The 18551-nt window shown below is 37.4% G+C and overlaps 1 protein-coding gene across 7 annotated transcripts in view; it reads left to right on the top strand.

Annotated features, from left to right (window-relative positions):
- The window catches only part of TENM1 (teneurin transmembrane protein 1), an 829870-nt gene that overhangs the window by 569635 nt on the left and 241684 nt on the right, over window positions 1–18551 (top strand). Inside the window, exon 1 of one of the 7 annotated variants that reach the window (XM_042028524.1) lies at window positions 16967–17159. The exons of the other annotated variants lie outside the window; for them this stretch is intronic. The gene's annotated coding sequence lies outside the window, so the exon portion shown is untranslated. Of the gene's footprint in view, window positions 1–16966; window positions 17160–18551 lie in introns of those variants that run through there. 7 annotated transcript variants of the gene reach the window in all.

Genomic DNA, 18551 nt, shown 5'->3' with positions numbered 1-18551 from the left:
ATTTTGTTTGTAAATTTTTTTAATTTTTTTTTTTTTTATAAAATTAATTTATAATAAATTTCTTAAAAAAAAAAAACGAGACTTATTTGTTTTTTTTTTTTTTTTTTTTTTTTTTTTTTTTTTTTTTTTTAGCGTAAATTACTGCCATCTTTGTTTCTAGAGTAACTCTCAGGAGCATCTTCAGGTGGATTGCCAGTAAAGAGCTGTCTAATGATACAATATTTTGTACATTTTCAGGTAAGTGAAAGCTAGAAAGCAACAGCTAGCATTTGAGACATTGTGCAGGTTTATAGCACACTTGAACTTCAGATTCTTCTGTAAACTAATGACCAGATTACAGTCAGCATGTGTGTGGTTCTTTCTCTGTGAAGATTTTGTCTGCAGGAGTATTTTTATTTGATCTATGATCCTGCTGAATTACATGTAGTTCTTTGAGCATTTCTGCATAGATACTAGCAATATAATTTTTTTTTGGTCTTTTATCACTGGATTATGATAATTCTTACTCTGCAGGCAAGAAATAAAACAGAGAGGATGGGGCAAATATTTCTAAACATATGGTGAATTTAGTAGGTTTTCATGACTGATAAACCTATTAGGGTTACCTTAATAAGTAGTTACTACATGTTTTTCATAAATCACCACTAACAGCCCTCTGGGAAGGTGTAAACAGATATGTTGATCTGCCTATACAGTGAGGGTGAGATACATGAATAGAACACAAATATGTCTATGAGGAAAATGTACACAAGTCTCATTCTGCATACTGATTCCTGGCACAGTGTTTTGCCTAGGAGGCAGTAAATAAACAAATGGCCAGCCTAAAACTGTATAAATCTGAATTAATTCCACAAGGAATAGGAGGAATTTTGCAGCCTGACTGCAAGAAATCCCCTGGTTTCCCTGTGACAAATGTATTTTCCCAAAGCTTACTGCAGTACCAAGGTTATGTGTTTACTTTCACAAAGTAGTGTGGATTGCAGTCCTAGGGAGACATCATTTTTCATCATCTGCAAACATGAAAATAACTTCAGTAAGCACAGCAGCCTGATTTACTGTTATTGAAATGCTGCCATCTCAGGATGTGCATCATGTATAGTCATGTTTAAAAAACAAGTGAATAAGGAGAAAGCAGGGAGAGAGGGAGGAAAAACTTAAATCTGAACGTGTTGGTTTTTAAATAAAACAAATATTTCCCACCAGCTGGAAATGTAATTGACAAGATAATTGATGGCTACTGTTTTAAATCTAACTGTTACTGCCATGCACATATGCGTATTTTGAGTTTAGTTTGTTTAACCTGGAGATGGTTACATTGTGCTATCAATAAAAACATATATTCAGTTTGTTTATTGAGTTCTCTTAGAATAACAATGCTGTTCCTGTGCAAGTTTGGTGGCAGTGCAGAGACAGTGCTTCTAATAAGAGTAACTGTGCTGTGTCTCTATGTGTGTAGTGAGACACAGCAGCATTTATGTATGCAAATTTATAAAAGAGTTTGTGCAGTTTTTTTATATGTTAGTCCTGATAGATTTTAACTCTTCTCAAAACACTTGGAGTAGTTTAAATTATTATATCACTTTGAATGTTATCCAAGTAATCTGTAAGTTGCTTTTATGATATCTGAACCCTCCCCAGCACGTGACATTGCTGCTAAACTGAAACTTCATGGAGTATCCAAAAAGAGGTAACACAGGAAGCCTTTTCTGGGCAGCTGTAGCCATGGTACCTGAAATGGTCCAACATAACCTTTTTGATGCCTTTTTCCCCCCACCAGAAAGATATTTTATCAAAATTCCTACAGATTTCCCATTGCATTGACACCAAAATTCATTTCTTATCAGTTGGGAATACACAGTTGGATTTTTCTTTAGTTAAAAAAAAAGCTCCTGCTGAAAATGGAGATGAATGTATTTCAGAAAATAACAAAAGCCTATCTGTGTGTTTTGAGCTGCTATCTCAATTGTATAATCCTGCCTCTTTGAAGGTTTAGCTTTTCTCTATAGACTAACAGCATATATAGAATTGTAGGTTTAGTAGCACTAGGCCTTCTAGAGCTATTCATGTTCAGTGTGATAGAAGCTTAAAAAAAACGTATTTGGAAAGTGAATTAATTAGTCCACTGTGCTTTGAGCTGATGTGAAGATACCTCAGCTTTAACAGAGCTCTGGCTTCACTGACTGTGGTGAATACAATGTGATCTGCCGGGGGACACCTGCTCATGGCTAAAGCTCAGGATGGGGCAGGAGGGCCAGATTCTGTTTCTGATTACCTGTGGCAGCTCCTCTGACCTCGAGTGAATCTCATGCCCTGACTGTAGCTCAGGAGCTTCTGTGAAGTAGCAATTTTAAATCACCAACCAGAACCCTTTTTTCCCCCGCACATGACTAATACATTTGGGATGTGAGACTCAACATAAGACACGTTAAACAGATGACCGTGTTTAAAGTTTCATGTTCAAAAATTGAATTTTTTCTGCTGCATGTTGCAATATAAAATTTGGTTGTGATGGCAAACGAGCAAAAGGTATTCAACACCCCTAAAATTCCATAAGTGCCCTGGCAGCCATTTAGGCTTCACAAGGGGCAAGAGCAACTCCTCAATCTTCCTGAAAAATCTGTTGGTCCCCAAGGAGCAACCATGGTATTCTATTGATCATACACCAAATGTACATATTAGCCTCCTAATCCAACTGGCACAGTTTGCAGTCTGTCAGGGAGAACTACTAAAATAATTTCAAATATCCTGTTAATCCACACATATGTTCTATAAAAATCACACGAACCAGATTGGTTTTACTTGTACATTGTTGGAAAATGGTGTCAGGTGACATTTAAAATAAAATTAAGCAAAATGGGCTGGAGGGGTATAGAAATTGTCTGGGCACATGCACGTACGTAAACACGTGTGCTTCATATGTTATACATAACAGTGTTGCCACCTATTGATAGAAATTTAAACTTCATGTAGATGTTTATAATATATTTTTCGAAACACAGTGAAGGTCTCCTCCTTCTGATGAGACTGGCATGAAAAATGTGTATTATTTGTGGCAGAATAGCTCTTATAGGCTTTGATAATGCCATAGTGTTATAAAGTAATGGGTGCTGTTCAGAAACTAACAAAGGATAAATGTTATCAAAGGAATCTAAAGCTGCTGATGCTTTTATATTACTTAGATGTATGATCCCATTGTCAGTGGCAGCTCTTTGATGAATGAAGGAGTGAGTGTGTCTGGTCTGCACATTTCAAGTTTATCTCTAATTTTCATGGCAATAGAATGAACAGTGGAAAATTGAGGCAGTATTTATACATGTACGACCGCTTAAACTGTTCTTCAAAAATATGTTCAGAATCAAGGAGCTCTGTATTGATAGTACTGGAGAGGTGATACACTTTTATTTAGAAATTAAACATATATTCATTGGCATTAAATCTGTTACTTCTGGTGAAAAATGAGTAATATTGGAGAATAAAAGGCTGTCTAGTTTACAGGGGGGTTTTTTAGGCAACTGTTTTGTTCTGAAGAAAAATGGTTTTGTTCTTGTCTTAGAAGACAAGTGAAAATTAATTAGAAGTTGCCCAATATATGTTCAGAGTATTTCCATGAAAAACTAATGGATAAATGTGAGTGATGCTTTATAGCTGGGGAAAAAATGACTAATGAAATATTGTTTGCATAGCCATAAAGTCAGATATACGTGTGTTCAGTTGTGTGTCATTCTTTTAAGAAATCAACACTTGTTCTAAATTAGGGTTCTTTTCAGTATTTATCAGTATTAGCTCTTGGATAAACCCTCATATTCTGGAGGTGTGCAGTAAAATGGATGATCATGTTTTATCTTCCATGACAAACACAGTTTAATTTCCTGCATATTGCTTTGCTGCAAATTAATCCAGCCTGGGATGTCTTGGCTGAGAGTGCTGTTCTGCAGAGGGCTGAGGTAAATTTCAGGGCTAGTGCAGAAGAGCTCCTGTCACACTTTTTTCCTTCAGTGTCCAGAGAAGAACACTGGAGCTGGGGAAAGGTCTGGAGCACAAGTCTGATGAGGAGCAGCTGAGGGGGCTGCGGGGACTCAGCCTGGAGAAAAGGCAGCTCAGGGACAGCCTTACAGCTCTCTACAGCTGCCCGACAGGAGGGTGGAGCCGGGTGGAGTTCGGTTTCTTCACCCAGGGAGTGAAGAACAGGCCGACGCGTGAAGTGACACCAGTGAAGGTTTAAATTGGATATTAGGAAAAATTTCTTAACTGAAACAGTGGTCAGTCATTGAAATAGGCTGCCCAGGGAAATTATGGAATTACAGACCTTGGAAGTATTCAAAAAAAGTGTGGATGTGGCATTTGGGGACATGGTTTAGTGGTGAACATGTCAGTGTTGGGTTAATGGATGGACGGGATCATCTGAGAGCTTTTTCCAACCTTAACAATGCTATGATTCAGATGAAGCAGGAATAGAAATTACCCTCTCTTACAGACTGTGAGGGCTGAAACGTGGAACATTATCACATGTTCCAAACACTGAGTTTGGGTGGGGTAAACAAGAAGACACTGCATGTTAAGCTGCACGTGGAAGTGAAGCAACAGGAAAATCAGAGAAGTTTATTCAGAGGTGTAGAAAGCCAAGCAGGGATCATGAACTTAGAAAATACTTGTACTTATAAATCCAGGTATCTGTAATTTTATGTATTTGTTGTAAAATAAATAGATACATCAGTTTGGACTACTTAGGTGGCCCTGAAACTTTATGGCAAATGCCATGTATTAATGGCTTACTCTTTGTGAAAGGAAAATGCACTTTCTTAGCTGCAAGCTATGTTGAATTCCATGTCAGACTTAATTTCTGCTTGTAGTTTTGAAGAATATGTCCTTACCTATCTCTCATTTGTCAGGAGTTGATGGGCAACATCTGCACAACTTGTTCAATCTGTTAACTGTATGTGCTCATCCAAGCTTAATTGACAAGTAAAATGTACAAAATAATATTGGACTATGAGGATGACCTTTGCTAATAAGGCAGTTACACCATATGTGGTGTGAACCAAGCCACTTCTAATGAAATGGTGTTTTGAAATGGCTCTGTGCTATTTAGTCCCGTTACTATCCGTATAGATAAAGAAGGCATATTATCCTGAAATATATTGAATATTTTCTTGAAAATGTTTCATAAAAAGTAATTCAAATAATAGATAATATGGGAGAATTTTTTGATGTGCGCTAATGTTATTTTTAAATGCAGCCTTAATAGCTCACTTAAAGTTCTTGGTTAAATATCAGATTTAGCAGAGATGTTTGTTTCCTTTACCAAAATGATAGGTTTAGTATCTTGCAAGGAAATATTTGATAGAAATGCTTTGTGTTGAGTTATCCATTTGTGGATTAAGCATGCCAAGCTGCTGGAAAACACTGTAGTAGTCCAGAGTTCACAACCTTAATCTGATTAGGCTGTTTCTGATGATTAACTTGGACTCATTTATTTATTTATTTTAAATCTGGGAGACCTTAACTTCTCAGGAATCTGTGCATCTCTGCTGAGATCAACCTAATCCTGCTAAAAGAACTCTGAATTACAAAATCTAAACCAACTGTGGAGTTCGCTGCTTAATGTGGCTCAATCAGAAATAATCTTCCATGGGTTGGGAATATAAAGGTCTGGATACTGAACTGAAAAACCTGGCAGTCAGGAGTACTGTTCTTTATTTCTTCAATTATGTTTTTGGAAAAATATGGACCTGATAAAAAGGACCACATGATACAGGCTGTGCACTAACAATATCCCAATGTTGCGACCCTGTCAGTGGGAATTGGCAGAGAAATTTCTTCATATTTTGCCATCATTACTCAGGCTTTTTCTCAATCAGTCCATGTCTTCTGAGCAGGATAAGTCTCATGGGCAGAGTGCTTCACTTTTTACATGAATGTTTAATGTTTCAGATAACTTTTCACAAATATATTTATTATTCTTGCATTTTAAAGATTTTTTTTTAATGAGTATTAGTATCCATTAGCTAAAATCTGAACTAGTATTTTGAAATACAGCCACGCAAATCACTAAATGTATTGCTTTCTTATCCTGTCATTGCAGGAAATGCACACATTTATACTAATGGGTTACTTTTTATTATGAACACCAGTATCTCTGGCAGATCTGTTTCCTATTTTCATGTGCTAATGAAAATGTATTCTGTGTTAAGTTTGGGTTGTTTGTTTTGCTATAAAGAGTCATTTGATCATTATTAAACATTCATTGAGCATTTCTCATAACCATTTGACTTGGAAAATGACGATCAGACTAGATTAGCAAGTTGAAATTTGGTAGATAAACACATGGTACTCATTAATTTAAGTCTTTAACGTTCAGTAAATATGATAATGTTGATTACATTCCAAATTCAGCCAAGATATTTATGGTATAAGAATTCAATTTCTCATGTCTTCTTTTATGTTTAAACTCATCAGGGACATAAATTTACCTGGTGTTTTGGTCAATTGATTAATTTGTGATCGATGTACACCAATATTTGAATGTTACCGAGACAAAGTAATGAATACTTAAATCACTTTTTAACATTTTGTGTGCCGTGCACTTTCACTAAAGTATTCACTTGTCTCTTACTTCCATTCTACTGAATGGATAAAGGAGGATTTTTAATTCCAAACTCACCTAATACAGTTTATCTGAATTACTTCTGAACTGTAATACAGTTTAAGATGATTTAAAGCCAAGTTATTGAAGTAGTTTAGCCTCAAAACATCTGTGGTTGTAAAATGGACCTTCTCAAGCTGCTAATAAGACTTTTTTTTTTTTCAGTGTTTCTCCCAGTGTAATGGTTCTCTTAGTTGTCTTATTTGAACTGCAGAGCAGAAATCACTGGATTACATTGCTAAATCCATGAAGTTTGTGTTTAAACTCATTTATGCCACTGTGTGTTGGTGTAGCTCCCATCAAGTTTTAGAGGAATGCATGTAAATTCTTAGAAGTAATGCAGATTTAGAAGAACGTGTCTTGCCACCCCTGAAAAAAAAAAATCACAAAAGTATTTCTAATTTTAAAAGTCAATGAAGTGATGAGGATTGCAACTCCAGCAGTTTCAGTCTATTTGCTCAGAATTTATGTTGAAACATTTAAGAGGACAATATTGAAGATTACCTTAATTCTGTAACTTTTAAGTTTTTTAATCTTAATGAGCTAATTTTTCCAATAGTAAATTACAAAACTCTTAAGACAGTATTCACATTCCTACAGGGTGATGTCTGGTTATTGCAGCTGCAGTTTGTGTTTTCTCTTTTCTTTAATGTATAAAAATTTCTCTTGTTCCCCACTAAAGTAGAAAATAGTCTATTTGTTCATTTCTTGGTTTTGCTAAAGTACTGGTGTTGCAATATTTTGAACACCTACCAAGTTCCTCGACACTGTATTTAATCAAGAGACTTAGTTAGGATTGTCACGCTAAAGAACAAAAGGCCTTTTCACTTTACAAGATTTTACAAGACTCCTGGTACTTCACTTGACAAAAAAAGTTTCACAAGTGCTACAGGAAAATCGAGCTTCGATATCTGCAGTTTTAGGTGTTAAACAAGAAGGCTTCACAGAGAGTCACGCACATAGATGTGTTGTTGAGGCATGGCTTTTCAAATGTAGGATTTCGGTAAGAAAGAAATGCCTGGGCTATGGAACTGACCTTGGAGATCAATTGAAATAAAGGCGCAGAGGAATAATAAATGTGTTAGGAATTAAAGGCAAAGCAACTTTAAAAAGTCCTAATTAAGCTGGAGGAAATCAAAGTAGAAATACTTCTGTGTCCTTCTGTCAGAGATAGCACATTGGCCATCGTGGTATTGAATGTAGTAATGCCTGGAAATGGTTCTGGCGAGCCTTACAGTTCTTAGTCCAGTTCTGTAAGTGTGCTCATCCTTGAATTTATTTAGAGGAATTGAGTGGTGTAATTGAATTACCAGGCAACAATATCTGTTACATAAAACTTGGTGTAGTGATAGCTTAAATTTTTTGTTGGGTTGGTTTTAGCTTTCTTTTTTTTTTTTAATGTTCCACTAACTGCAGAAATAAAATTGAAACTAATTCTCTTTTCTTTTAGTCTACTGATTACATTTTTTTCCTTCCTCCAACTATTCAGCAATTTCCAGTAACAAGTTCACTGTTTACTTTCTTTTTTTTAAAAATGATGCTTCCTCTGTCATGCTCATTCAATGACCCGTTCCCTAAAATGGGAATGGATCAGCTAATATAGATCAGCTGAAGCCACTGATGATTGTTTCCCCTATCAAGTGCTCCAGCTGGGATGTCACCCTGCAACCAGATTCTGCTGTTCTCAGAAAAGCCCCCATAGAACAGTGCATGAACCAGAGCCATTTCATTTCTGTCGTGGTTTTCTGGCAGCAGCGTCACCACATGTAATTCAAGGTTGACTGTTGTAAGAATTGTGTGTAGGAGCAGGAACAAGAGTTTGATTTTTATTTAACTGTGATTAGGTCTTCAATCCTGATGAAAACAGCTGAAAGTCTATTTAATAATGAGTTTGGGAATTGTTGGAGCTGAACTGAGGAAAAGGTCTTTTGTTGATTTTGGTATCAGATTTCCTGGTAGTGTTTATAGTTCAGACTACAGATTTGAGTTCCTTGTAATTTTACAAGGATATGATATAAAAATATAAGTAGATTCTATGTGTGTAAGGAATTTCTGTGTTTTTTCTAGGAGCTAAAAATTTGCCTAGTTTAAAACTCTTTCACATGCAGTATTTTTGAAGCCAGAAGATTTACATGTGTTTGTAAAAACCACAAACAAATACCACCACCCGAGAGCTAGGTGCTTAATACGTGATTGTGTCAGAAATTGTGCTCTGGGAGTATCTGCAGACTTGTCCTTGTGTGAAGAGGATCATGCTGTGCAGCTACAGTGATTTGGCGTGGGGTTGGGGGTTGTTTTTCATTTGGTTTGCTTGTGGTTTTTTGTTGTGGTAGGTTGGTTAGCTGGGGTTTTTTATTTGTTTTATCTTGAACAATGCACTTTCGTTCCTTAATTTTACAGAGACTGCTGTAGGTGCGCATGAAGCTGTATTTCATTTGGTCTGCTTCAGAGGAATTAGTGCAGACATTTCTCATGTCTTTTTATCGTTACTGGTAATGGAGGTCCTATCCTTACTTCACAGTCAATTCCTAAAAGGTCTTAAACTGGTCTTTGACTGTATACAGAGATTTCTTTAACTACAGAACAAGAAATGACTATTTCATTTTGTTTTGAATGTTTGGCACTTTCCATTTTCAGTGTAATGTAATAGCAGAAAATCAGACATAAGCTTTTAAGAGAAGGATGATCTTCACAAGGTTAATGTATGTTCCCAGCCTGTCTCTGGTGCATGTCTGCAGTTAAAACAGAGTGCTGCTAAAATGGTAGCATTTAGGAAGGTATCCTTAGGCTACACAACTTTTCTTCTTAGAGCAGTTACATTAATATGAGTCATCTTTAATAACAGTTGACATAAACCTTGTCACATAACAAATTGCTGAACCTTAGAACTCCTCTGCACCTAAAAGCACTGAAATGCATATTTAGAATTGCCTCCAGATCAGCAGTGATGCCAAATGTTTTTTAGGGGAGCCTATTTAGTTGGCTACTTGAGATATGAGTTATGTGTGTAAGTAATGATTTGCGTGGTTTTCTTTTGTCTCTGAACTTCCTTAATTTTAAAAATAATACTCTGTGAAGCTGTACAGCATAATTTTCTTCAGCAATGATATTTGTCATTTAGCATCATGTTTACAAATCCTCCCCTGCTGACTTGTTCTCTTGTGCAGATCAGCACTGGCTTACTTTATTAATGTCACAGCTGCATTTTTCTGCTTCCCCCAGCATCTTGTGCATATAAACCAAAGCACAGTTGAGATACCTGTGCTGGGAATGTCTCTCTCCTTTCATTACCAACCTGCCCATAAATGAAGACAGACCAGAAATGCAGGTTGCTTCACAGAATGGGGAAGAAATATGGGGACGGTTTCAAGGCATTGTCATTCTGCACAGGGTCACAGTGTGGTACACAGCGAGTGAGTATGGATGGCATATTTCTTCCTGACCTTTTACATGATCATGTCATGGGGCAAAATGCAGCAGCCAATAACCAAATTCTGCTGGCAGTGTCTTTGCAGCTTTGAGTGTTTTCAGGTATTTACAAATGTTGCAAACTAGGATATGAAATGGGAGATGAGAGTTAACATCCCTCCTCAACTGAAAGCAAGTTTTTGGAAAAAATTAAATCACTGGCAGATGTGAAAGGCAGGTGCCCATTTCATAACCTCAGTATGGATGTATTTGATACGGGAGAATATAAAAAAGGATATCCACTGAACCAAACATAATGCAATTCAGGCATAGGTTAAAGAAAGGTCATTTTCTTGCCTTGTTGGCTGGAAAGAGACAGCAGAGCTCTAACATATAATTGTGTTCTGTGACAATAAAAGGAGTCTTTTGGTGCTTTGGGAAAGGAAGGTGACATTTTCCTTGCTCGTGAGAGAAACACAGCTTCACATTAAAAGTACACTACAGTGCTCCCCATGTAAATAGAATTAGTATGGGCAGAATTGTCATCCACAAGGATAATGATTCTGTTTTTTTAAATGCAGCTAGTAGAGATAGATGTGTGCACATATGTGTATACATATATAAAAGCAACAGACAAGAGTCATATTTCAGTTTCATCCTTCTCTCTCTCCTTGCTGTGATTTCTCAGCTGAAGGAAGGGAGCTGAGCTAAAAGGAGTCATTGTACAAGTGCTAAGGAGACACTGTTCTTGCCAAGTAGGGTGGTCGTAGCGATAGTAATTATTAGATATATAAGAGCTCAAGTAGCTGAGAATTTTGAGTACTTACTTGAAAAACTGAAGTGTAGCATGGTTTAATTTTTCCTATTTTATGTACCCATGGTGTGGTTGTAGTCATGTCGTTCTCACTTGGCAGTCTGTGGGGATCAGAGACATTGATTTCTTTGTGAAGGTTCATGCCTGCCAACACTCAAACAAGAGAGTAGGACCGCTTGGTTTTTACACGCCTCTGTTTAATTTCTTGCTTAGTTGGAAGAAGCAGTTGCAGCAGAGTCCCATTTACTTTTGAACTGGAATTGGTTATTGCAGAAATGCCAGTTTCCAAAAAAAGAAATGGCTGCTTCAGTCGCTCTTGAAAAGGATACTGGGGACAGTGCAGCCTGAACTAGGAGAAAGGACGGTATCTGTACGAGAAGCACTTACACTGAAAGACATGGGCAAACAGCTCTACCAACAGTAAAAACATAAAAAATTAGTATTTCAGAGACTGATGGTAAGAACAGGAAGATTATTTCAACTGCAATTTGCCTTATTAGAATTGCTTAAATGTAAAATCTTTGCCTCCCTGTTAGTGTTTTTCTGCAGAAGACACTATTTCCCCATTTTTCTGGGAAAACAGCTCACAAAGATGTAGTCAAGAAGCTATTCATAATGAGAGTGCAAAAACTGTCTGTCATGCTAATAGGCAGAATATGTAAAAATGTGAATAATGCTTAAACAATAGATACTCTTTGCTGTTCTCAAGTCTGAAAAAAAGAAGGCCTGAGCATAAAAGGCAGTAATCTTCCACAAACACACTAGAGGCATGTTTGTATGTTTTCAGTCTGTTGCCATTCCCAGATGTAGCTGAGCCTTTGGGAATACAGCTGGGAAATACTCCCATTCTTCAGTGCCAGCACTACCTGCATTTTCTTTGTAGAGTACTAAAAAAAATGGTATAATCAATTTGCAAAAACTGTGAAGTTTTAGATGGACAAATTAAAATAATCTCTTCCAAGAAGGCTTCACAAACTGGTGAAAATGGATGGATGCATAATATACTTCCAGTTTGCACTACAGAAGACTCTTGGTACTTGCAGGAGAAATTTCTAGCAAACAGTCATTACAAAGGATTCTCTATTGAAATGAGAACAAAGGTTCCACTAAAAAGATCTCTGAGGATTCAAATGTACCTTTTCACAGGTGACATGCTGATACAAGCCAGTTCTCCAGGGGTTGCATCAAGGCATAAATCAGCAGTAATTTCAACCCTGCAAGATCATAGCACTATCATGAACAGAAAGAAAATCAATCTGACACCAGCTCAAATAATAGCGGTTCTGGGAGTCACAGTATATAGTACAAGTCCACTGGGAGGGTCTGCTTGTCAGAACAATGGCACTTGGAGACACTGAATACTTTGACAGACATCAAAGCAAGAAGAAAAGGAACAGAAAGATCACTTCTCAGGAATGATGGTGTCAGTCACACGAATAGCAGCCTGAGTGATGCTTCAGATGAAGGTGAAGCAGATGTTGGTCCTGTGGTCAGGCAGTAGTCAGGTCTTCTTGCAAAAAGTACTTCAAATACTTGAAAAGCTTTTCAAGTTTTAACTTAGTGGGTGATGTCAAAACTGCATAATACTTGATGGTATTTCTTCCCGGAGTTAGAAGAGCAGAAGAAAACTATTTAGGAAAAGACTGAAAAGTTCACTTTCTGTGTGCAGTAATTAATGGTGGTTTCAAAAAATTTCTTAGCACTGCTGTGATAACTTAATTGAAAATCTGAATAGTTGCAAGACATTAAACTATAGATCCTATGCCTACTGTAAGTGCACCAACGTTGTGAGCCTCTGCTGGAAATAAAACAAGTTGCTGAATCAGTGCTGCTTCTAGAAATCCTAAAATGTAACAAAAATAAATTACTCCAAAAAGGTCATCAATCTAAATATGAATAAGCCACATGAAATCTGAGAAGTGGACAATACTAAAGAGATGCTAATAATATTTAAGATAATGTGTCCCATTAGCAAACTTCAACTGAGTGTCGGGAGCTGTTTTTTGAAACAAAAACATTTCGTTTCAGAGATTTTTAGTAGGTGGGTTTTTTGGTATTGCAAAGGGAAATGAAAATTGCTAAGGCTCCTTGAGATCTGACACAACAACTCCTAATGCTGGGGAGGGGGTGGGGAATCTACCAGGAAACTGACTTTGTTTACTGTGATGTCAATTGATGAAATCTTTTGTCTCATCAAATGTGATGATTATTAGAGTTGTTCGTATGCTTTGATAGTCCATAAATACTCTGGTGAATGTCTAGTTTGCTTAAAGAAGACTTCCATTATTCTAATTAAAAACAGGGAAAGTGAACATGAAGAAAAAATTGTCAGCTGAATGTTTTTAAACACCATTGCCAAGGCATCCTAGTATCAGTGAAAATCTAATACTTGAACTGTAGTTTAGATGTTCCACGGTATCCATGCGTTGTAAATTACTCTCATGTGTTAAGCTTATTGTGATATAAAATTTAAATTGGTGCCTCAAAAAATTAATAGTATCTGCACAGAACATGTAATTTTCAATTTTTATGATCTCTGAGCAGCTAAACCCGATTTTAACAATTACTTTTTTTCTAATTAAGCCTTACTGGGTCTTCTTAATTAAGCACACAGTTGGAAAAGAGACATAGCAATAATTATCTCAATTTGATGGCTGTGCCAATTTGCATTATCAAAAAATAACCAAAGCACAATTCAATTTTCTTGTCACATACAAATGATACCACTTGCCAGGTGCCAGTGTATTTTAAAACAGTGCACCATCCAAAGTTACTCCTAGATGAAACAAAGAATCCATTTCTCCTACCTGCATATGCACAAGTGCATGTACACCTCAGTATTGTATTGTATTGTTAGACAAATTAGAGCAGTGCAGATATATATACACACACATACAAATATTTTTATAGTATTTGCCTCTTTAGTTCAGAAGAGCACCAACATTCAACTGTATTTTCATAGAGCTCAACTAGTAAGTGGAGTATTCTAATTTTAGGTCTTTACAATGCAAAAATATGCTCTTGTCAACAGAGCAGTAATCACAACAGTGGAGAACAACCTGAGCTTCCACTGGCAAGCATTTTAACACTTCATGTGGATGTGTTTAGTACAAGGAAGTGCCTGGGGTGTTTTGGGAATGTCTGGTACAATGCAAGGAAACTCAGTTGTCCCAGGCATTCCTGAATGTGAGGGGGAACGTTCCTTTAGTTCTATTGTCTTCTTAAAATATATTTTACTAAGGAATTAACAGCTTTGACCACACATCCTTCTTGGAGTAAAAAATCATTCTGGGAGATCCATATTGGAATATATGTTCCTGTAGTCTCAAACTACACTCTCATATAGGCCAGACTTTTTTTATCTCCTTCTGTATATTGTCCCTGCCATACAGTTAGGAATTAAGTTGAAAAGGCAGTAGATGACTTGACCATGTGTTAGGGACCAAATCTGTAGATATCAAGCACTTGGCTAGTTTCACTTAAGCCAAGACTTTTTCATGTTCTTTAGGATTCCTAGTTGAAGTGTTGAGGTGGTGGGAGGGTGTTCACAGTGTTTCTATTTTTTAAAATGAAAAAATGTTCACACTATGAGTTATTCTGCAATGTAATTAGGAATTGTATTTCCTAAAGTACAGCTTTTCAGAAAGACTTCATGTTCAGGAGATAATTCTGAACCTGCCCAGGATATATCGCCCTGCATCGTGAACATACTGTGTCCCACAGCAGTAGAACTTGAGCTTTTGTCCTTGAATCTCAGCAACATCAAATGAGTTTCCAAAGAAGACATTAGGGACTTGTGTGATTCTTACAGTCAGTGGCAATTCTCCAAGTAAAGTGAAGGGCATGTGTTGGCCAAGAATTCTGTATCACAGTTGAGTAGCTGACATAACTTATGTTTTTAAGATCACTTTCAGTCTTACCATATGCCACAAAATACTGCAACAACCTGACTTTCTTTGCAGTTTTAATCTGCAGTTTTCTCTCTGAAACTTCAGATATAATGGACAACACTTAGAATTACTTTAACTAGAATTAAATTAGACTTTGACTAATTTTAAATTAAGATCATTAAATGTGAAAATGAATCTTATTCCACTTGCATCTATCACAATGACATGTAAATGTATGAGCCAGTGTAATCCATCCAAAAGTTAAAAGAGCACATTCTCTAGGGAGTGTGTTAAACCCATAGCATGGCCCTGAAAGCTCTAGTTTGCATCTACATATCTGATTTAGAAAGATACGTTAAAAAACATATTCTAAGATTGTCATCTTTTATCTGTGCATCTGTTCTTGTTAAGAGGTGCTATATAGTCCACCTGCAGGAATAACAGTGTCTCAACATTTCACAATCTCACTCATTCCCTCATAAATACTGGACATGTTGTACCTACTGATCCATACATCCTTATTTCATCTTCAAACATCTTTTGATGTGTTAATACTTTATGATCCACAGAAAATGTTCATATGAATTTTGGAAGACTTTTTTTTAAATTCTGTTTCTTCATTCCATCTTCTAGGGACTGCGTTCTGCTACTCATTCTTGATTTTTAGTATGAGATTTTTCCTTCCACTGAAAAGTACTGTCTGCTTCCATCCTCCAGACTCCAGGCAGATTTTCCGTATTTCTTCATAGTATCTAATTCCATGTATCACATAGAAACATTATTTCTTCCTGCTCTAATGCTGCTCAATTCCTTCAGCTGGTATCTTCCTTGCTGTGTTCTGTAAGACAGAACTTAAAGGGACTTCCTTTTGTTTATAATCTCTAGACAAATATTTGAGGGATATATTTTTTGAAGGTATGTACAAGGTCAGAATGTTTTTACCTTTTCTCCTTGGTATTGCATTTCTCAAAGGTTTAAATCAAGAGTGTTTGCTCTGTTTTGCCTTTCATATTTTATAGTTTTGTATTTCAGAAAGACTTGCAGAATAAAGGTGTGCTGTTCTTTTTGCCTTCAGCAGTCCAGAGCTGATATTGCTGCTTAGCTGTTCATTTTCAGAAACTACTGGGCTGAAAAGGCAATAAGCAAATGGTAGCTTTCAGATAAGGGTATGTGTTGAAAGAAAAGAAATATAGGAGAGAAGGAGCACAGGTCCCTGGTTATATTTTAGCATTATAACTGCAATTACATTTTAATTCTAAATAGTCTGGAATATCTGAGTATTAAACATAATGATTAGCTGAGGCCAACAAAGGTTACACTTTCTCATGTTTTTGATCTTGTATGCTTCTGGAGGACCCTGTTCAGCTACATGATACTCATTAGCAATCATAACCTGACCTCTCTAAATAATTCTGGACTTACTGGAAACCGACTGGGTGTGCCACTGGTGATTTGATGGGGCTGATGGTGGGTAATCACTGAGGAAATTTGTTCATTAAATGGGCACCCTATCAGAGCAGCCTGTTAAGAATTTGTAAAAAGCACTATTAAAGTAATGTGATCTCTGTGGCACCTCTGTGTTCGAGTGCAGAGCTGAGGGCGTGATGGCCAGGAAAACCACTGCAGAAGCCCGGAGATCTGGCTGCACCCTCTGGTTCACGGCAGCTTCACCCAAAAAGGGCAGAGAGTGAGCTCCTCACCCGAGGGAGCTGCTCCTGGGCTAGCTGTGAGGCCCGGAGGCAAAGAAGGAGAGAGGGGACTCCTCCTATGGGTTCCACACTAAGGTTTATTCACATGCACGGACCAGCGATGAAGAGACAAAAATATCGGCGCGTTCAGGGATTTTATACTGAGGGATGGAAAGGCGGGGATAAGGGATACAGCCAATGGGACAAAGGGAAGGAGGCAGGGCTGAAGCCAAAGGAAGCAACAGGAACAACACATAGGTGGGAACAAGGGAGGTAACCAATGGGATGTCGAGGAGAACAGAACTTTCTGGAACTAATACATCGTTAACTAAGGGACATGAATATTCATGACTTCATACATAAAACAGGAAGCAATCATCTTAAAATACACAAATCACTAAACCAGGGGGTTATGGGTTCTCACCCTAACCAGGAGTTTGTTGTTAGGCATTGGTGGCTGGGCACCGAGCTGTGGGTTCCAGAGTCTCCTCCGGGGTCTGGGCAGCTGCAGCCGCTTGTGCCGGCACACGGAGCCTCTGGGCAGTGTAAGTGCATCCAGTGAGTTTTGTTATGAAATACCTGTTGATGGGCGCTGCAAACAGCCTCAGCACAGCCTTTCTCATGACCAGTTACCTTGACCTCACTGAGCTCCTGAGCAAGAAGGCTGATCTGAGCAGAAGAGAGAAGTGGAGTGGCTGAGGGGAGAGGATCTTGATGTAAGTGAAAGATGAAAATAGTTTGTAACAACATGTACAGTGTGCACATAGAAGGTTGCATAAATCATACATAAAAATCCCACATATGTCTGTATTACTTCAAGGGTGGTATTTTCCTATCCAATAGAACTTTTTTACTTTTTTGCATTTGCAAAAGTATTTTATTGTAAATTTAAGTTAATAGTCGTTCATTCTTCTACAAAGTCGACTGTAAGATGCATATGATATCTGTTTTAAAATATGGTTCAGAATTACCTGCTGTTCAGTGCCTAAATATATATTTTATATATTTATATGTTTATGTGTATAATCAGCACACAATATTTTTCTATAATTTTTTTTATTACATATTCTTTGAAACCTTTCAATAACAGAACAGTGATGGAAAGGGCAAAATAGTGCTACTTGTGAGGAGGAGAGCATTAAGACACTTATAGAAAGGTCACTTACAGGAACTGTAAGCTTTTATGAGACTTCATCATTTTGCTGACAAGGTCAGCTTGATATTGATTGGCTGGGTGTTTTGTTTAGGTACTTGAGGGCCAGTTATTTGAAGAAACCTGTGTAAACATCAAGGCAATATGCTTTATACTCCTGCCCTATCTCAGCATTTTGAGTTGCTTACTGTGTTGTATTTTTCCAAGCAAAATATGAAATAAAGTATTTGACTGCCAGTGTTTAAATTCAAGTTATTGTACCATACCATCATTTGTTAAATTTAACTGAATCTCTTACTGTAGAAAAGCTTGAAGATTTGATCTGTTTTAAATCATGTGTTTCTGGTGCATAAAAGCATTTTTTGATGAAAAATTTTATGTAGTATTTTTCCAGTTCTTGGAAATTACTTACCACCTGCTCTCATGTCAGACCCAGGTGGGTGTGGGTTTGTGAGACACTAATGCCCTAAGCAAAAATAAAGGAAGCACAAGTTTGGTCCCTGTGTGAAAGGAAGCTGAGGTTTCCTGTGACATTCCAGGCTCTGGTGCTGTATCTTTAGTCCTTGTGTGAGCCTTTAGCACTGCTGAGTTTTCGACGGCTGTGGTAAAATGGATTTGGTGCGGGGAGGGAAGAGTTAGACAGGTGAGTTGGGATGTGTCTGCATTACGTCTATGTCCACATCCCTCTACCACAAAGGGTATAAAACTTCATGCTCGGTCTTCCTGGTCTGTGCTGAGCGCACTGAAGATGACGGGGATTCCGACCTGGTGCTGACGTGGCTTGGTGGTCAGAACTACAGTGGGAAAAGTTGAGCTGTGGCTTCACACACGTGCCAGGGCTTTGCACCCCTGCTGCTGCAAATGTGGGCACCTGTGGCAATGGCAACAGTAGCATCCCTGAGCAGGTGCAGTGGAATGTTGTGATATTCATGTTGTCATATTTTTAAATCATTCT

The sequence above is a fragment of the Corvus kubaryi genome, unplaced genomic scaffold (assembly GCF_017639235.1).
Source record: "Corvus kubaryi isolate FWS band 111438036 unplaced genomic scaffold, C.kubaryi_AGA036_p1.0 130, whole genome shotgun sequence".
Lineage (NCBI taxonomy): Eukaryota > Metazoa > Chordata > Aves > Passeriformes > Corvidae > Corvus > Corvus kubaryi.
This window is presented reverse-complemented; position numbering and strand designations above follow the sequence as displayed.